Source organism: Passer domesticus, chromosome 2 (assembly GCF_036417665.1).
Source record: "Passer domesticus isolate bPasDom1 chromosome 2, bPasDom1.hap1, whole genome shotgun sequence".
NCBI classification, from domain to species: domain Eukaryota; kingdom Metazoa; phylum Chordata; class Aves; order Passeriformes; family Passeridae; genus Passer; species Passer domesticus.
Window position 1 is genome coordinate 84654314 of NC_087475.1, and position 17312 is coordinate 84671625.

General features: G+C 37.6%; 1 long non-coding RNA gene across 1 annotated transcript; it reads right to left on the reverse strand.

Annotated features, from left to right (window-relative positions):
- Positions 1–431: 431 nt before the first annotated feature.
- On the reverse strand, positions 432–17108 carry LOC135294448 (uncharacterized). Its single transcript, XR_010356554.1, has 3 exons — positions 16676–17108; positions 9729–9832; positions 432–491 (listed from the first exon to the last, which is right to left on the reverse strand). It is a non-coding gene; the product is annotated as an uncharacterized LOC135294448 (long non-coding RNA).
- Between the last annotated feature and the right edge of the window lie 204 nt (positions 17109–17312).

The window sequence follows — 17312 nt, forward strand, 5'->3', positions numbered from 1 at the left end:
CCTTATTGGAGAATCAGTATTGGGTGAAGATAATGATTTTCTGTCCTGTGGTGAGAACTGTGTTAACTTTTTGTATGTTGGAGTCCATTTCCACTGAACCAGGATAGTTCCTCCCAGAGATTGGAAGGTCTCTTGTTGGTGTTCTGGACAGTATTTTATGATGTCCTCATATGGCTGGGACACAAGCAGTATGTGACCATTCTATTTAAGCAAACATGTTTGGGTAATTGGAGTGTGTGCAGCCTTACTGAACTATATACATTGAAACCTCTCAGACTAGTGAGACAAGAATGTGCCACCACTGTGATGAAAAAGACGTCAGTATGATTTTTTATGCGTCATTAATCCTAAAAATCTGTTAATAAGGAAAATATAAGTTTTAATGACTGGACTGTCAAAAATTGAAAAAAAAAAAAAGCTCTTACCTAGGAGCACTTCTTCACAGTATGTCTAAAGAGTCTGAAGAGTCTGAAGAGTGACAACCTCTCATGCTGCAGGTAGATAGAAGAAAAGAATTCAGAACTTGCTTCGTCTGCTCAGGTGTTAGTGGAGAAGACTATACATACTGCTTGACCACTGCTGAGGTCCTAATATTTATAGTACCTCTTCTTACATCTATGACATTTATGTACCTGGTTTGCATGCAAGCCATGGTCTTGTGCAGAGATCAGATGTTAAATGCCAGTAAACAAGTTACTTTTGTGCATTTATTTCACATTCAGTTGTGTTAGGCGATGAATAGGAAAACTGGAGGTTATTTTTAATAGACACCCTAATATACAATCCCAAAGTCATGAGAGAGACAGTCTCATTTCTGGGTTTGTACATTTACTGAGCCTCGGTAGTAGAAAGAGCTAGAATAATGGATTTCTGGGATACAAGTGGCTGGTATGAAAGTTGGAAGACCATGATATGGAATTTAGCAGAAAGGATGTCATTTGTCTGGAAGAGCTTTTGTTGTTGAATATGTGGTAGAGAGAAAAGGGACCAAGGAAATACTTAGTTGTGCATTAATTTCTACAGAAGGCTACTAGAGAAAAGTCACACTGGAAAAAATATCATTGCATATCTGTAAACCTACCTCATGGTTTTTTTTCTGGTATTTAAATTTTAATTCCTGAGGATTAAGATTTATATTAAATGCTCTACCCCTGTAAGGTGATTGCCAGGGCTTTTAATATGCCATGATATGCTCAGAAACAAGAAACACAGGTGAAGCCAAACATGCTGGAATGTGGTGTACTCTAGTCTAAGATCTCTCGGGATTTTGTGAGATTAAACTTGGAGGCTCATTAACACTTGTTCCTGGATATTGAAAGGGAAAACTTTGTTTATATAAGAGAGTCAGTGAGATTACTAACTGCCAAAGTAAGGTCTTCAAGCAACCACTTCCTTTAGTTGATGTTGAGAGTTGGATTATAAAGACCTGAAATACAAGGAATAACCAGAAAATATCTCACTGTTCAAGTAAGACTGAAGCAATGTCCACAGCTAATATTTGTGTATGACCAAGCTAAAATTTCCTAGATAACAGCTTAAAGTATCATGTAGAGTCTCTGTTGAAATCAGGTCCATACATTTCTCACAGCAGGGTAATTCATGTGGTCATTCAGTTCAAGAGACATGTTTGAGTTGAGTGTCAGGGAGAAATCAGTGCTTCCCTTCTTAATCTTAGAGTGTGTGCTGTTTTCAGAAAGAGCTTTGAAGTCTGGCCAGAATCATCAGTCTTGCCAGTTGCAAAAAAACAATGTATAGGCAGTTAAAGAGTTAAAACACTGGAAATTAAACTCTGAGCAATACGGAGTATTTAATCTCATGGACTTTGGAACTACACATGCAGACAACAAAAAGCATAAGGACTATCTGCAAGGTCAAGGTTTGTCTGCTCCTGTTTCTATAGATAAACCCATGATCTAATTCTTCATGGCAAAAACTGTGAAGGGAAAGGGTAATGGCAATACTCTGTCAAGCCACAATCAGACACAAAGACTCAATGAGACTGTAAGTATAAACAGTGTGCTCTGCTTTGGTAGCATTCTTGAACAGGAGGTGAGGGTGATCATACTGTTGCAATGAATGAACTCAGAAGCAGCTGAGCTGAATGCAAAGTAAAAGCTGGATTGTGAAGAAGGTTTTGGGGAGGTGAATTGCTTGTGGTTTTTTCTTCCATGTTTTTTTGTTTGTTTAGTTTAGTTTAGTTTTGTTTTGTTTTTTACTTCAAGGAAGTAAACAGAAAATGAACAGAATGTTATTATAAAGTGAATATCCTTTTTGGAAACAGTAAGCAGCTCTCAGGAGTTATACACAGAAGTAAACTCAGAACAGTTTTTCTTCTAATTGAGTGTTTATAAGACATGCACCATCCTAATGAGCAGGTGAAGACAGGGATACAGTCCATTTTAATAGATATATTGCAGTTGTGATAATGAGAAGCTATTAGTATTTTTCTTGATAACAATTAGTCTGTTGATTGGTTTCTATTCCCTTTGCACTATCAGCTCTTTTATATATCAATACAATGTTGGTTTAACTTTTAGTGTTCTTACATATCCCTTTCAGCTGCTTTGGTGAAAAACAGTTGTATTGACTCAGTAGTGCTGTGCTTTGCAAGCACTCATATATTTTACACTTCCATTTTATTCCTCCCCAGTAACACGGCTTGAAGGCTGCAGAACTAAGTGTTCAGAAATTGAGAAGCAAAATTTAACTTTTGAGAGTTAATTATCCTTGTCAGGACATGTCATGGTATTGTGAACTATAACAGAGATCATACAGAATGTCTGTATCTACAGGGAAAAAAAAAACCAGGCTTCCACATAGCTTAAAACTGGACGTTGTCTCTTTAGTTTACCAGGGATGTTGCTGAGAACTTCCCAAAGCACAGTGTGGCACCTAGTGGCTGAAAATACAGTGAATTTAGTGTTTGAGAATAGCTCACGTCCTCTGAGCCATTAATTGTCTTTAAATTCATGATCACAGTCCTATGTAGACCTTAATTAATCAATAGCTGGACTTGATGTTCTTAGAGGTCTTTCCCATCTTGAAGATTCCATGATTCTATGATTCCAAGTTTTGATCCCTATGCAATCAAGCATCCAAAATGTAGACAAAATAACTGCTCACTGTCTTGCTAGCAGATTTGCAACCAGGGCTTATTCACAAATTATTTTCCTTCCAGCTTCCTAAAAATGCACCCTATACTGAAAAGGAACTACATCTTGGTCAAGTTTCACCCAAATGAATATCTGAAAAATTCAAAAAGGCTAATGAAGATTAGACTAGCACAACCCCTATTAGACATCATTGTTACTGAAAACAATCCAAAAGTAACTCTGAAGAAAACTTAGGTGCTGGATTTCTCTTAGTGCATATGTTTGTAGTGTTATTGATCTTGATGGACCTCTGGTCTCTTCCATACATAAAATAAAGCAAATCTTACTGTATTAAACTGTTTTGTATATCTGGTATCATAGTATGAATGCACAAACATTTGAGAAAAGAACATTATGTATCATTTGGAAGTTAAATGAATTTGAGACTTAGAAATATATTTCTCATGCAGAGAATTGGTTGGACAACCCAGCCAATTGGAATAATGAGCAGTTTGTGATCTTTAGAATTAAATGTTCAGCATCTTGGGTTTTATAGCATGATATAGCATGATACTTACAGATCTTTGGTCACTGTAAGGTTTAAGTGTGTCTTGAAGAAGTAAAGAATAATAATAATACCCATCTAAAGTTAAAATTTTCCTTCACCAAGCCCCCCTGGTTCAATTCTGCATTAGAAAACAGCACTGTTAGCAAGGGGATCAGCACTGGAGTCAACTGAGCTGGATTCACTGTTTGTACTCACCTACATCACATTTTGCTACTTTATTTCTTTCCTGTGTCTTGCTAAAAAGAAATTTATTTGTCATTCAGTTGGATTTGATGAATAGTTCAACCCTTTCTGACTGCTGCTATTGCCCAATTTGAGCTCAAGACAAGTATCCCAAAGAAGCCCAGTGGGTTCCAGTGCACACCCCCTTCCCCCTGGCAGGATGGACAGTTTTTACAGCACTGACACCTGCTCTGTACAGGTGCCCAGGCAGTAACCAATTGTGACATTTACAACCTTTACACAATATTCACACTTCTCTCTGCCATTTATCCAACCTGGATTAGGAAAAAGACACCCTCTGCTGTGACAACTTCTTCCCAAGGCCTGCTTAACACAAGTTGGGCACAACCACTGTGTTTTGTTTTAAAAAGACACTGTGGCTCATTATGTTGCATTTTGCATGGCTTTAAGGGCACTGTGTGAAGCAAGGCAGATATGAAGTGTGGTACTATTCTTAGACACTCAGTTCCATTGTGGGATTTCCCATTGCATCATATCTCATGTGTGGGAATTCCTGTTGGTTGGCAATCAATGGCACCTGCCTTTCCCAGGCACTGGTGTAAAGTCAGCAATCATGGTAGTCTGTGTTTCCTAAACTTGCAACAGGCTTGGACAATTGGAAGACCCTAATGTGGCTACAAGTGTCTGACTCCTGATCACCTGCATATGATTATCTAAAATAGACAGGATGACGAAATATTTATTTATTTTTTGTATATTTATTTCTTAGCAGTAGAAAAATGCATACCATTCACAGGGGATTTTGCAGGCTTAGAAAAACAGAAGTACAATATCAGAGGGAATAACTGCATCCATCATTTCTGTTTCAAGTCCTTCTGCTGATTTTGCTATTTTTCTTGGCACAATTAGGCACATGTCTAAATTTACATTTAATTTTAAATTAAGACTATGTAAAGGCTCAGGACTCAGACAATAAGTGGATTTGCTTTGTACTTTCTAGCACACCATAGAGTCATAGTCTACATAACATAGCCAAGAACTTAGTATATTTCATTGCTGCCTGTAGCAGAGCTTGAGCATTGGGTTTGTTTGTCTGGTTGGTTATAAATTCATTTGGGAAGCAGAAATTTTGCATTTTGGGATCTATTTGAAACTCTGGACCTGCTCCAGAGCTCCAGAAATTAAACAGAAGATGTCACATCCAGCTTAGAAAAAGTATAGAGATACAATATCTAAGTAAATAACCACCACTGATCAATGCAAAGCATGCCTGGCATTTGCTATTTATCCTATCTTTTGTCTTCCATTATCTCTGTGTTACCTGTTGAAAGTAGCTCCCCACATAAGCTCTGCAGCTTAGTCTTGTTGTCCTAAATTTTAAAAAAGCTTAAATATTTGAGCAGTAAAACACATATAAATGAAATGCGTAGGCTCCTATCAGGAGGGTTTTGGTTTAGATTTTTTTATCAGTATAAAAAATTCTCTCTAAAAGAAGACCTACCTCACTTACAAGGTGCTTGGGCAACATGCAATTGCATTGATGTGAATAATTTGATGGAAAGAGGAGGGAGGGTTTCTGAGTATTTTATTCAATAGCTGTTCATTCCTGCATAGGAACTTTCATTACCACTCTTCTGTTCTTCAGAAACACCAAAAACTGGGAAATGGATGATTTACTTCCTGAAACAGATCTCATTCAGCATGTTCAGTAATGTTTATGGGTTATAACTAAGTGGTGCTTGAAGTACATTAGCCTGCCTGATGCTGCTAATCTTTCTCCATATCTGTGGAAGGCTTGAGACAACTCCCTGAGCCTGTACCCACTTATGCTTGGTGCCTCTCTGATCTGATGGGTGAATTTCCCTTTATTCATCCTTCCAGGAGTCATCAAAAGTGTGATCTATTTTACTTCATTAAACAGATTAAGGAAAATGGCATACTGTAGCACTGGGCCAGAACCTTAGTACAGAGAGAAAGCCCTGGGAAGATCAAGTTGCAGGAAGGTGGAGGTAGGTGCTGTGAAGTAATGGATTGGGCTGTCCAGTTATGGGCTAGTCACTAAAACAGATGAAAAGGGAAGTGTAGCTGCTGCTTTTTGCCCATGATGGGCCTTATATAAACTCCATCATAAATTCCAAATGTAACTACAAGCCATTTCCTCTGAAAAACATCTGGAAAATGCACACAGGGACATGATTTGCTGATTATTTATTTATAAGATGCACATGTCTGTAAACAGCTCTGTTTCAAGGTATGAGCTCAAAGAACAGAGATTTCATAAAGTCTCTGTACAGGATTTTCTCTTGTAGGTATCAAATTCCCAGCCTGTTTTGAGGATGGTACTTGGCACACATTTTCTCAGAGCAATTGGCTGCTTTTCTGGAGAGTATTCCAACTGTCTCAAGAAGCAGTTGCTTTACATGGTAAGATTGTGGCTGCAGTACAAGACACACCTGTCAGTACAGCCTGATGATACCTCACATATGCTGATAGTCCATTCAAACTTTCTACTCCATGGAACCTGGAGAACTGCTCTTTTGTTTGTGTTTTCCTTCTGGAACTGAAGAAGGTCTGAAGGCTGATGATAGCTCAAAACATCCTTCCTTCTTTTTGGTTTCAGGGCAATCTGTCCTGTGAGCAACTGGCAGGAAAATGTTCCTGGTCTAGGCTGGGTTTCTTTGTCTAGTCCCACATTCCTCATACATTAATGCAGGGATGGATGCATTTTGGAGCCCTTTTAGGTGTCAAGGGTATGTTCTGACACAAATACTTGAGTTGAATATTTTTCCATCAAAGGGCTACAACTCAGTGGAGGTACTGAGGACCATAGCACCACATTTAGAATATCTGAATGTGCCCGCTTGCTATTTAAGCAAGGAATCACTTTATAAAATTATTAGTATGTAAGAATCCTCTTACTCTCTCTGGTCAGTGTGCATTCACACAAATCAATGACACTCTTGATGGAAAATCATTCATTGAAAGAAATAAAAGACCATCAGTTGGGTGCTAAATGTACAGAATTTAGTTTTGAAAAAAAGGATTGGGAAGACATCTGTGTTATAAAAACATATCACATTTTATAATGATCAATGAAACCACACACTAGACCTAATCAAAGTAATTAGACAGCAGTGAGGAAGATGAATAGCAACTCTGAATACTTATTTTAGTCTAAAAGCAAAGATACGTCCTTGTTATATCATGCCGAGATTTTTATGCTGTATCAGAAAAATGACAACTCCTGTAAAATTTTACAAGATTCCACAATCATTAAAGTGACAGAAAATGAAATTCAAATAAGAAGAACAGACTTTGCATGACTTGACATAAATGCATCCACTCATAAATTAAAATCAAATGACTCCTGATAAGGAGGTTGTAAAAAATACTCCCGCTCTGTAAAGTTTGGAAGGATATTTTCTTACTTCTGAGATTGAAACATTATTTCTTTTGTGAAGAATAAGGCAATTAGGACCCTATCCTGCTGCCTTTGTTAAGAGGATGGAGACAGGCTCTTGGCTGAGCAATAGGACAAGAGGCAATGAGCAGAAACTGATGGACAGGAAGTTCCACCTGAATATGAGGAATAACTTGTACACTGAGGATGACAGGAACAGGTTGCCCAAAGATGTTGTGCATCTTCTTACCTGGAAATACTCAAAAGCTGACTGGAAAAAATCCTGAGTAATGTGCTCTAAGAAACCCTTCTTGAGCAGGGATTAGATCACCTCCAGTGGTCCCTTCCAACCTTAACCATTCTGTGATTCTGTAATTTTGGCTTGCAGAAGAAAAGTGGAGCTCCAAGAAAACCGTCAGGTCATGGCTGGAGTTTAGGAGACACAAAGCAGAAGTACCAGCATATTTCAATAAAACTTCAGAAGTGTGAAGAATATGTGGAGGTATTGTCTTTATCTGGAATGAATCGGCCAGGCTGACAGGCCAGGAATGTGGTGCAAAGAATGAAACAGTGCCCCTAATTCAGTGTTTAACCTCGCCCCGCTTCAGGGCTCAGGGATTTTGAGTGTTCTGGCCTCAGGTCATCCTGCATCTGTAAAACTCGCTTGATAGCTGTGCCACTGGTCCATGAGCACTCAGTCATCTGTAACCTAAAGAACTCATTTCCCACAGCCTAAATGGGTATTTCTTCAGTGCTTAACCTCAAACATCCAATTTTAAAAACACTTGAGTCTGATCTTTTTTTCCTGCAGGCTGCTCCATTTGCTCTTTTGGTTATACTCTCTGACAGTATTTATTTCATTGTGAGGAAATATTTAGTATATGGACAGATGCAGACAAATGTCTTCTTTGGCTATGAATCTCAGGTGAATCCTGACTGTGGCATGTAATCTCAGATGTGAATGTCAGCTATTTTATTTTCCTCCTCTGAAAAATATAATCTAATTGAAATGTGTGTAATGTATGCCTGTTAAATGGAAAAGTGAGAATAGTTCTGAAGTTGAATCAAATGCTTGTGCCAAATTCTAAGAGAACCAAAATTTTGCAATTATTATTATATGCACAAAGGTATTGATATAGTTTTTTCATTTTTATCTTCACCTAATTTTTCCCAACTTTACATCTCTCTCCTTTAGTGTATATATGAAACGGACATATGAAACCTGCAGAATGTGCAGGCTGTAAGTACAAAAACTTTGGTTTGTTTTGAGCCTTTGCAGTAATCTAACCATGCTTCTTTATAGTGTTTCTTTGCAAACAACTACTTATACTGTAGTTGCAGAAACAGCTAATATATTTTTATTAGTAATTATTTAATATGATGTTCTGCATTATTTTGAAACAGCAGGAAACTTCTTTAAGAAACTTATTTAAAAAATGAATCACAGAAGAAAAACATTTCTCATCAGCTTCTTTTCTTATTGCTCATCAAAGAAAAACATTTCTTTTTGTTAAAAAAAGAAGTCATTACTTTCTAGTCACTCAGGCAAGGATAATATTTTTTATTCTTTCTTTCCTATTTATTATCAATTAATTTTATAATTCTAATGTTCTTGGATAACAATTACCTACCAATATGGGCAAAAATAGTGTTTCTTGAAATACCACCTACATTAAAATTTGACCACAATTTTATTGGGTATTTAAAATAGTCTTGCTATTTCTATAATACAGAAATTAATCAGTTGTAATCTCATCCCTTCTATTGCTGAGGTAGCTTCTATGTTTATAGAGAAAGGAGAAGAATGTTCCCTCTTACCTCCAATATACTAAAAGGCTTTGTGTCATTTAAGTGGAAATAATGTTTGTACTGTGAATGACCCTAGCAACAAGATCATAGAAAAAGACTGTGCAATAATAAACACCAGATTAAAAAAATGCAAAACAGCAAAACCAGTCTGGTTTCCCCAATGGAATTTTGTTTTTCAGAGAAACCTTGAGAAGCTGATTACTACTCAGCTTTCCAACTATTTATTGCTGAATATATTTTTTCACACAGGATGCACACAACAATTCCTGATACCCATACAGCAACCATTAAATCCAGCAGTGTTCTATCAGTGGTTACATAGAAGCAGGCCATGTGACTCTCTTTGGGTTTCCTACCAATATTAAAGGGAGGCTATAAAAATAGTATACAGGAAAGAATACAAACAGAAATGAAGTAAAAAATAAGACTTTCTCTATGACCTGCAAGATGATCAGCACAGAAGTGTATTCTAGTTTTGCAGAATTGAAAGACAAACTTTGATTTCAAAGAGAACCCCTTGTCTTGGTAGTGAATGGTGGCTCTTGCAGAATGAAACAACAAAATGAATTTACTAAAATGGGGAAATGCAATGATCCATTAGAAAACCCCCAACTTTACAAATACTTAAAACACATGAACTGCTAAAAATGACAGCACCTAAGTGGTTTGTACTTACTGTTGTTCTGTGATGACAAAAGCAACCCCATGCTGGATGTGTGAACTCAAGCTATTAATCCTGTTCTGGCAAAAATTATAACTGGTCTGCTTTAACCCCTGAAACTGAGCAAAGGGTCAAAGGTGAAAATGAGGAAACATGGCTTTTGTGCATTCATCTGCATATTGCTAATTGAGAATTTCCACCCTGCAAGCAGCCATGTAACCTGCCAGACCTAATTCCCCAAGCACTAATTAAATCAAACATGAGCAACATGATCTTTTAAATTTTCTGCTGTGTATAACAGTGAGAAGTGTGAAACGAAATATACATAGTTAACTGAAGTATTGACTTGAAAGGGTTTTTAAACTATACCCAGAACAAAATTTTCCAGGTGCTGGGAAGCAAATCCAGCCTGTGGTGGGAAGAACATCTCAGTTCTTCTGGCCACTCAGCTGCATTGACATGGAAGAGTGCAAGGTGAACAAGATATTGTGTTCCTTTGGTACAATAATGATCATAGATGTATTTTGTGGGACAGCCATCCTTTCTGTGAAGGGCGTTAAGGACCTTCCAAGGTGTCATATATTCATCTCCTTATGTCACTGTCGCCCTGATTTTTTAAGACTTTCTAAAGCCTTCTGATGTTTGCATTCTTGTATGAAACTTTCTCACACACTTTTCTGTAAACAACTTATTGTTTGCATTCTTTTATGGAGGAGGAAAAATTTGATGGACTGTTGGTTTGTCCAGTGTCCCTGGAGAGGTGGCACTTTCACCTTCCAATCCTCTGTCACCTTTGGAAATCTATAAATGTAGGAGTCAAAAAATAAACTCTCTCTTTTCCCTGTCTGAGAGCAACAGCATGTCTGCGTCGTGTTGTCTTGTGTCCTGTAGCGACATGTCACCTCCATGTTCTCCACCTGCCACCATTTTTATTCCTGCCATCCCTACTTTTGATGCACTTGAAGCATCCTTCATACAAGATTTTGCTTGACTTATCCAGACTTGCATATCATGACTAGTTTCTAAGGGACATGGTAAGTGAACTGTGTCTACTGATGTCAGGAGTGATGGGTGCAAATTAAAATAAGATTTGTATTTTTTTTCATAATTTTGTTGGGTTCTTTGGCTCTTTCTGCAATTTTTCTGAAACAAAGGAACACAGAACTCTAGAAGCAACTTGAATATGTAGAATTTGCACTTTCATATTTGCTTAGTCTTAGCAGATATGTTTTTTAGGGATCTAACTCTATGCTTGTAACACATGTCTATGCAAAAAGAGGAAAAAACCCAACAAATTATTCAAAACAATGGAAGAAAACTTCTAGACTGTCTGACTGTTCTTGTAAATAGTCAGTTTCTCTGTGGTGCAACATATCTAACACATTATAGATATGAAATTCCAAATGTACACTTAAAATGAAAAAAAATGCCCATTTGATCATAAATAAACACAAAAGAAAAACATCCACGAGATGGAAAACAGTGCCTATTGATTTCAGAACATGACTGGTTCTATGAGATTGAAACCAAACACTTGATCATGCTGCCTGAAAAGACAGGTCTAGGATTTTTTTTCCAACCTCTTCACAATACTTCCATGGCTTTTAGTGCAACCTTGTTGATCTAGTGAGTGCAGTCAGCACTTATTCTGTTAAAAGAGCTCAGAGACCAGGGAAATACTCTGACCACGGCTTTTTTTCCCCCTTCCATTTCTAAATAGTGCTGAATAAAAATGGGCCTTTGGTTAATAGGGAATAATATTTCTGGTTCTTACTTGGTCATTAGGGAATTAGTCTGGCTTCCAGAAGTTTAACAGGGAGTGGCTTAAATCCTAGAAGAGGGTTAAGATGTGATCTGGCATACTAAGAATCAAGAATTAAAGAGAGAAAAAGCAGAGGGATGACTAAAATAGCTTATACAAAATTAAAGTATTGCATAAGTAAAGTAGGGGTTTAAATGCAAATGCATTAGCAGAGCATAAGGATGCCAACTGTGCATGGTCATGAGTGGATATATGGGAAAGAAGAAGGAATATGTAGCAAACAAAGAAGGTGTATGTTCACTGTGATGTTGGTTCTCTATAATTTTCATGTAACACTTTTTAAAAATCTCAAATGTAAAAAAACCCCAAAACACTGAAGCTAAAATGCTGAAGATAGCATACAAACCAGGCAGATGTGATTGAGGCTACAGGTGGCTACAACAGGAAGAAGTCCAAAAAAATAGAGAAAATTGAGGAAACATACTGGTTTGAGTTTATTATGCTTCAAAACTTATGAAGAAGACAAAAACAAAAAAAACCCCAACAACAACAACAAAAAAAAACCAAAACAACAAAACAAAAAAAAGAGCTGGGTTTAAGTTTATCACGACAGTAACAATTTCTATCTTAAAAAGGTACTTTTTATGTTAAGGCAACCTAGAGAAAATGAAGGTGGAGAGGTGTATTGAAATAATATGTATTGGTCTCTAGGACTCCAACAGATGGTCACCCTGGGAAACCAAACACTCTATAAGGCTTTTAGTTTACATTAGCAGCAAGAAGAAAAAATGGCCGTATTAGGTACCTCATTGTACCTATACAATGAGGTACATAATAGGGCCATTTTATTTTCCAGAAGACCTGCCCAGCTCTTTTAAAATAAGTAATATTTTTGTTTGGTGTTGTTGGTTGTTTTTTTTTTTCCCCCCCTGCTACAGTGCAGAGTGATTTTCATTTTTACAAGAAAGAGAGGTAGAACAACAAATGATTTCATGGCCACTGGCTGCAACCTACTTCGCTGCTGTAACTCTAGAGAGATGAGCAAGACCCTAGAGGCACTGACCTCATTGACTGATTGTCACTCAACCTTACATCAGATTCTGAAATGACACCATCTTTAGATTGCAAGTAGCCAACCACGCAGTCCTTCACAGTTAATACATTAGGAGGGAGTACAGGGTTTGTTTGAATAGAGAATAGAAAGGAATTCAGCACAGAAGGCAGTCTTTCCTGATGAGATCATTTATAAGTTTGTAAGAAAAAGTGTGTTGCAACAGGGACAGTACTAAGAATCAACATGCAGCTGATAACCAGAGCTTATAATAAAACAGGCAAAAGTTATATTAGTGTGTGGCCAAAGAGCACAGGCAGCCGCAGGAGCCTTGTTGCACTGCATCAAGGTGACTATGGGGAGGACAAGCATTAGAGGGAAGAAAAGGGTAATTTCTCTTCCTTCGCCCTTCTGCTCTTGGAGAAAAAAATGAATGCAAATTGTATTAAATAATTGAATTGCTGCTGAAATCCTTTCCCAATTAAATGAAGAAATTCAAACAATCTTCATCTCCCAAATGGCCAAACATCCCATTTTAAAATATTTGTGAATATATTGTGCATATGACCCTGCCCCCATTTTTGTTTAGTTTCTCTGTCTGCATGCATCTATTTTTATAAGAAAGAATGTAGGTGGTTGAATAATAACAGATTTTTGTTTGTTCCTTTTTAGTGTTTTCCACCTACAGCCTATCCTTCACGTCCTTCAGAAAAGAAGGTTGCATATTTATGTGTAGTGCTTAATGAGAAAATACATCCTTGCATATGATATGCTCTGCTTCCTGTCATGCAGTCATTATTCTCTTGGAGTTTACCAGTGCTTTTTGGTTTATAGATTAATGATTAATTTATTCTCAATCTACAAGAAAGCCCTTTTAATTCCAAGAAGTTGGTTAGATGAATTACCAGACTACTTTATTTGCCCTGCTTATCTACTGGAATGTTTTGCAATTATCATCCCTTGCCTTTCCTGAGTGGAAAAGAAATCAACTACTGATGAATTTAGTGAGAGACAGGGAATTTTTTGCAGGTTTTAGGATTTCAAGCAGGATGGAGTCCGTCAGCAAAGAATGGTGTCAGGAGTGAAACTGTCCTGGATTTTCACAGCTGCTGCTTTGAGAGCAAATGGAGGAAGACAGACTGACTGTGCTCCCATCAAAACCTACAAGGACACCGTGCAAGGCCATGCTCATGTAGTCTGCATTGCCCTGGGGTGCCCATGGCTACAGGCAGCCCCACCTGTGAAGGCATTAGACATGCATGTATCTGGCATGCAGCCAGTGAAGACCTCGGCTGCCAGCAGGAACTGCTTTTACTCATCTGCTTCTTAAGCTGAAAGAAGATTTTGCATTGAACGAATTCTGACTACCTGGGTGCTTACTCTCAATTTACTCATCAACTTTTATGTTTGTTGGATGGAATTTCAGATGCTTCGTGGATGCTGACCAGGGGAGGAGACAAAGTCTAAACCTCAGCAAAATGGATCAGTGTGTGTTGTGCCATTCGGAAGCTGAATCTGCTAGGCAAACATTTCCAAACATGTTTTGGTGGCTTCAGATATAAATGTTAGGACAACTGTGAATTAATCATTTATGAGCAAAAAGGGCACTGAATGAGGATGTGGGACACCTGTGATCTATTCTCAGCTCTGCCTGTTCTTTGCTCTGAAGTTTTATCTGTATAGTTTGTAATTTTTTCCTGCGTGTTTGTACAACATCTGGAAAAGACACTTCTGTTTTGGTGTGGTGCCCTCCAGTGCTCCTGTAAATAATCTTGCTGAAGTGTATGAGCATGCAGTGCAGAGGGGTGTGGACTTAGGAAGGGTAGGAAAGAAAGCAAATGTGAAGACTTTAAATATACAGTTGCATATGGGTGAATAGAAAACATACCCTTGTGTGACTTTGTGCTGCTAGAACCCAATGCTCTCAGCTGAACAGAAAAATGTCATTGTAGTTAGTGTAATTTGCCACAAAATGTTTGTATGAGCCTTACATACAGAGAAAAAAACACGTGACATATACTTAGGAGTACATATTTCCTTTGGGAAATTTCAGTTCTATTAAAAATTTTGAGGTCATAAAATGTTACAGTTGCATTAAGAATTCATAGTTGGGTGAAAGAAAATAGGTATCTTGCCTGGATTTGTAGTACCTTACAAAACAAGAAATATTTTATTCATTAATCTCTATGAAAGCAAAAATAAGCCCGTCTCTTTTTTACCACAAAGATAAATTGATAACATCTTTAAACTACTACCTGTGACAACAAGAGAGTATAAGGACCAGGTGTAAAACTTTAAATACTGAGAAAAGCATTTAACAATCACACTCATCTGCTTGAGGCAGGTGTGTATGAGGCAGCTAATAATGAGGAAAGGAAGGAACAGCTGTATCTTGGATAAAGGCTCCTTGGCCACACCAAGATAAATAGCTAACAGCTGGTTTCCCACAAGGGGTTACTTTGCTGTAATGCCCCTTTTTCTGCTCCCTTGCTTAGATGAATCCTCTCTTAGGCCAAAGGGATGACGTGTTTATACATCATGGAGACAGATGTTTTCATCCTTGAAGACGATAATTTATCCTGGCTATGGAAAATTAGTTCTCATTGGTCACATTGGGAGTGGACACAGATGTTGTGTATTATAGTGTTCAAAGTCACACTACTTATTAGGGTATCAATGCTGCATAGCTTTTTTAGACATGAAAAATGCTGAATAGGGAATATGCTTCTTTGTGCAGTTAAATTCTGGATATTAGTATAAATTATGAAGGTTTGCAAGGTTTGGTTTTGGTTTTTTTTGAGACCATGAGAAGAGAGCTTCATTGCATGCTTTATCATTCTTTCCAATTTTGTAGCTGATATCTTGACACAAACACAATATAATTCATAGTAGGGCTAAAATTACAAATATAAGGTGTTTCAGCTAAATGGAAAGGACAGTCTCTCACTCTGAAGGCATTGATCAGGTCTTCAAAGGGGATGATAAGCTCCCTAAAAGACTCAACTTCCTGTTCTAGTTTTTCTGCTTGTAGGATGGTGAGGCTGTATGAGTGCATATCCAAGAGTAACTGAGTCCTCTTTTGCTGACTTGTGCTGCAAGAGCGGAGTTCTGTCATCAAACCTGCAAATAACATCTAGTTTCTTTTTCAAGCAAACAATCTGAATATGGACATTTAGTAGAGTTTACAAGGCATAATATTGGGATTTTTAGCCTCCTCCTCTCTACAGAAAATGCTGAAAGGTCCAATCCAAATTTTATCTTGTGCTGTTCTTTCTTTTCTGCCTGATATTTATTGGTTTTGGCACATGAGTAAGGTTTTTTCCTTTCTCTGCAGATGGCCTGGAAAAAATTTGTTCTTCTGGGTACATTATAAACATACCCTGCAGATCTCAGAACTGCTTCTAGGATTGATGCTTTTCTCAAAGGCTATTTGAAATGATACACATTGTTTTTCTTCCCCAGCATGCGCTGCAATACAACACACATCCTTGTGAGACTTCTTCACATATACTAAATCTTGAGACCTTTTCAGAGTCTTAACTTTGCATTTATTTTGATAATTATTACAACAGGCTTATTAAAATAGATATATAGATGATGAAACACATAGTCATTTGATATATTTGGGTTGTAGCACCAATCCAAACACATTGTAAGCACAATATTTATTTCCAAATTTTAGCTGAAAATCTAATTATGGAATTATGAAGTGATCGATACAGGCAAATCTGATACAACATAAGTTTTGCCAGCAGAAATTTACATGAGAAAGAAACGTGAAAGAGCTTAAGAGACTTTCCAGTAAATCTTTCCAATGTAATTATTTTTCAGAAACTATACTGCAGAGAAATTCTATGACTTCTAGAGTATCAGCTGAGGTTTGCCAAGAAGAATTGGTAATTTTTATATAAAAATTGTGAGACAAAATTTTCATTGCATCTATCAATCTGAAATCTTTCACGCACTTTCATTTTTATGGCAAATTAATATACTTTTGTTGCTTCATTTCAGATTTCATAGAAGTTTATTTAAGCAAAAATTTGCTCTAATTATAAATGTGTATGCTGAGCCCTTATTTCGTAAGGCAATTTTTCTTAATTTTCGATTCTATTAGCTAGGTTGTATCTACACATTACAAACTAAATTTACCAGAAATGTAGCTTTAAATCACAAATAGTAGGATCCTGTTATCTACTCTACTTTTTCTTCCATCCTGGTCCCTTGTGTTCCTGAATATACAGAAGTCAACAGGAACAGAGACTGGAAGTGATGCCAACTTGACCTGACAGACTCAGTGTAATATGACTGTTGCTGAGTCAGAGCATAATGTATGTAACTGTCATGGTTTGGCCCTGGCACAATGCCAGGGCCCCCATGAAGGGTATATTTCCAAAATGGTTGCTGTGAGATGTGACCCAGGAACAGAACAAAGCAGGCTCCCATTCGGGGATGGAGGGAAAAACACAACACTTTATTTATTACAAATCTAGAAAGGAACACATACCAAGCTAAGAATGAACACCTTCCAGATACCTTCCTCCTCCCCCTCCCTTTTCTCCACAGATTCACCACCCCTCAAATTATCAACCTCAAATCCATCAGGGAGAGAGGAGTCCCCCTTTGCCTCATAGGCCTCCCCCGGAAGCACAATTAAAACCTCCTGTACTTCCATGTCACCCGTGGCCCCACCCAGAGAACATCGGCCCTCGTGACTTCTCCCCCCCATGTCCAGTGCTCTCACCACTGGACACGGGCCAGGACTGCTTTTAGGGCTCCCCGTTTAAAG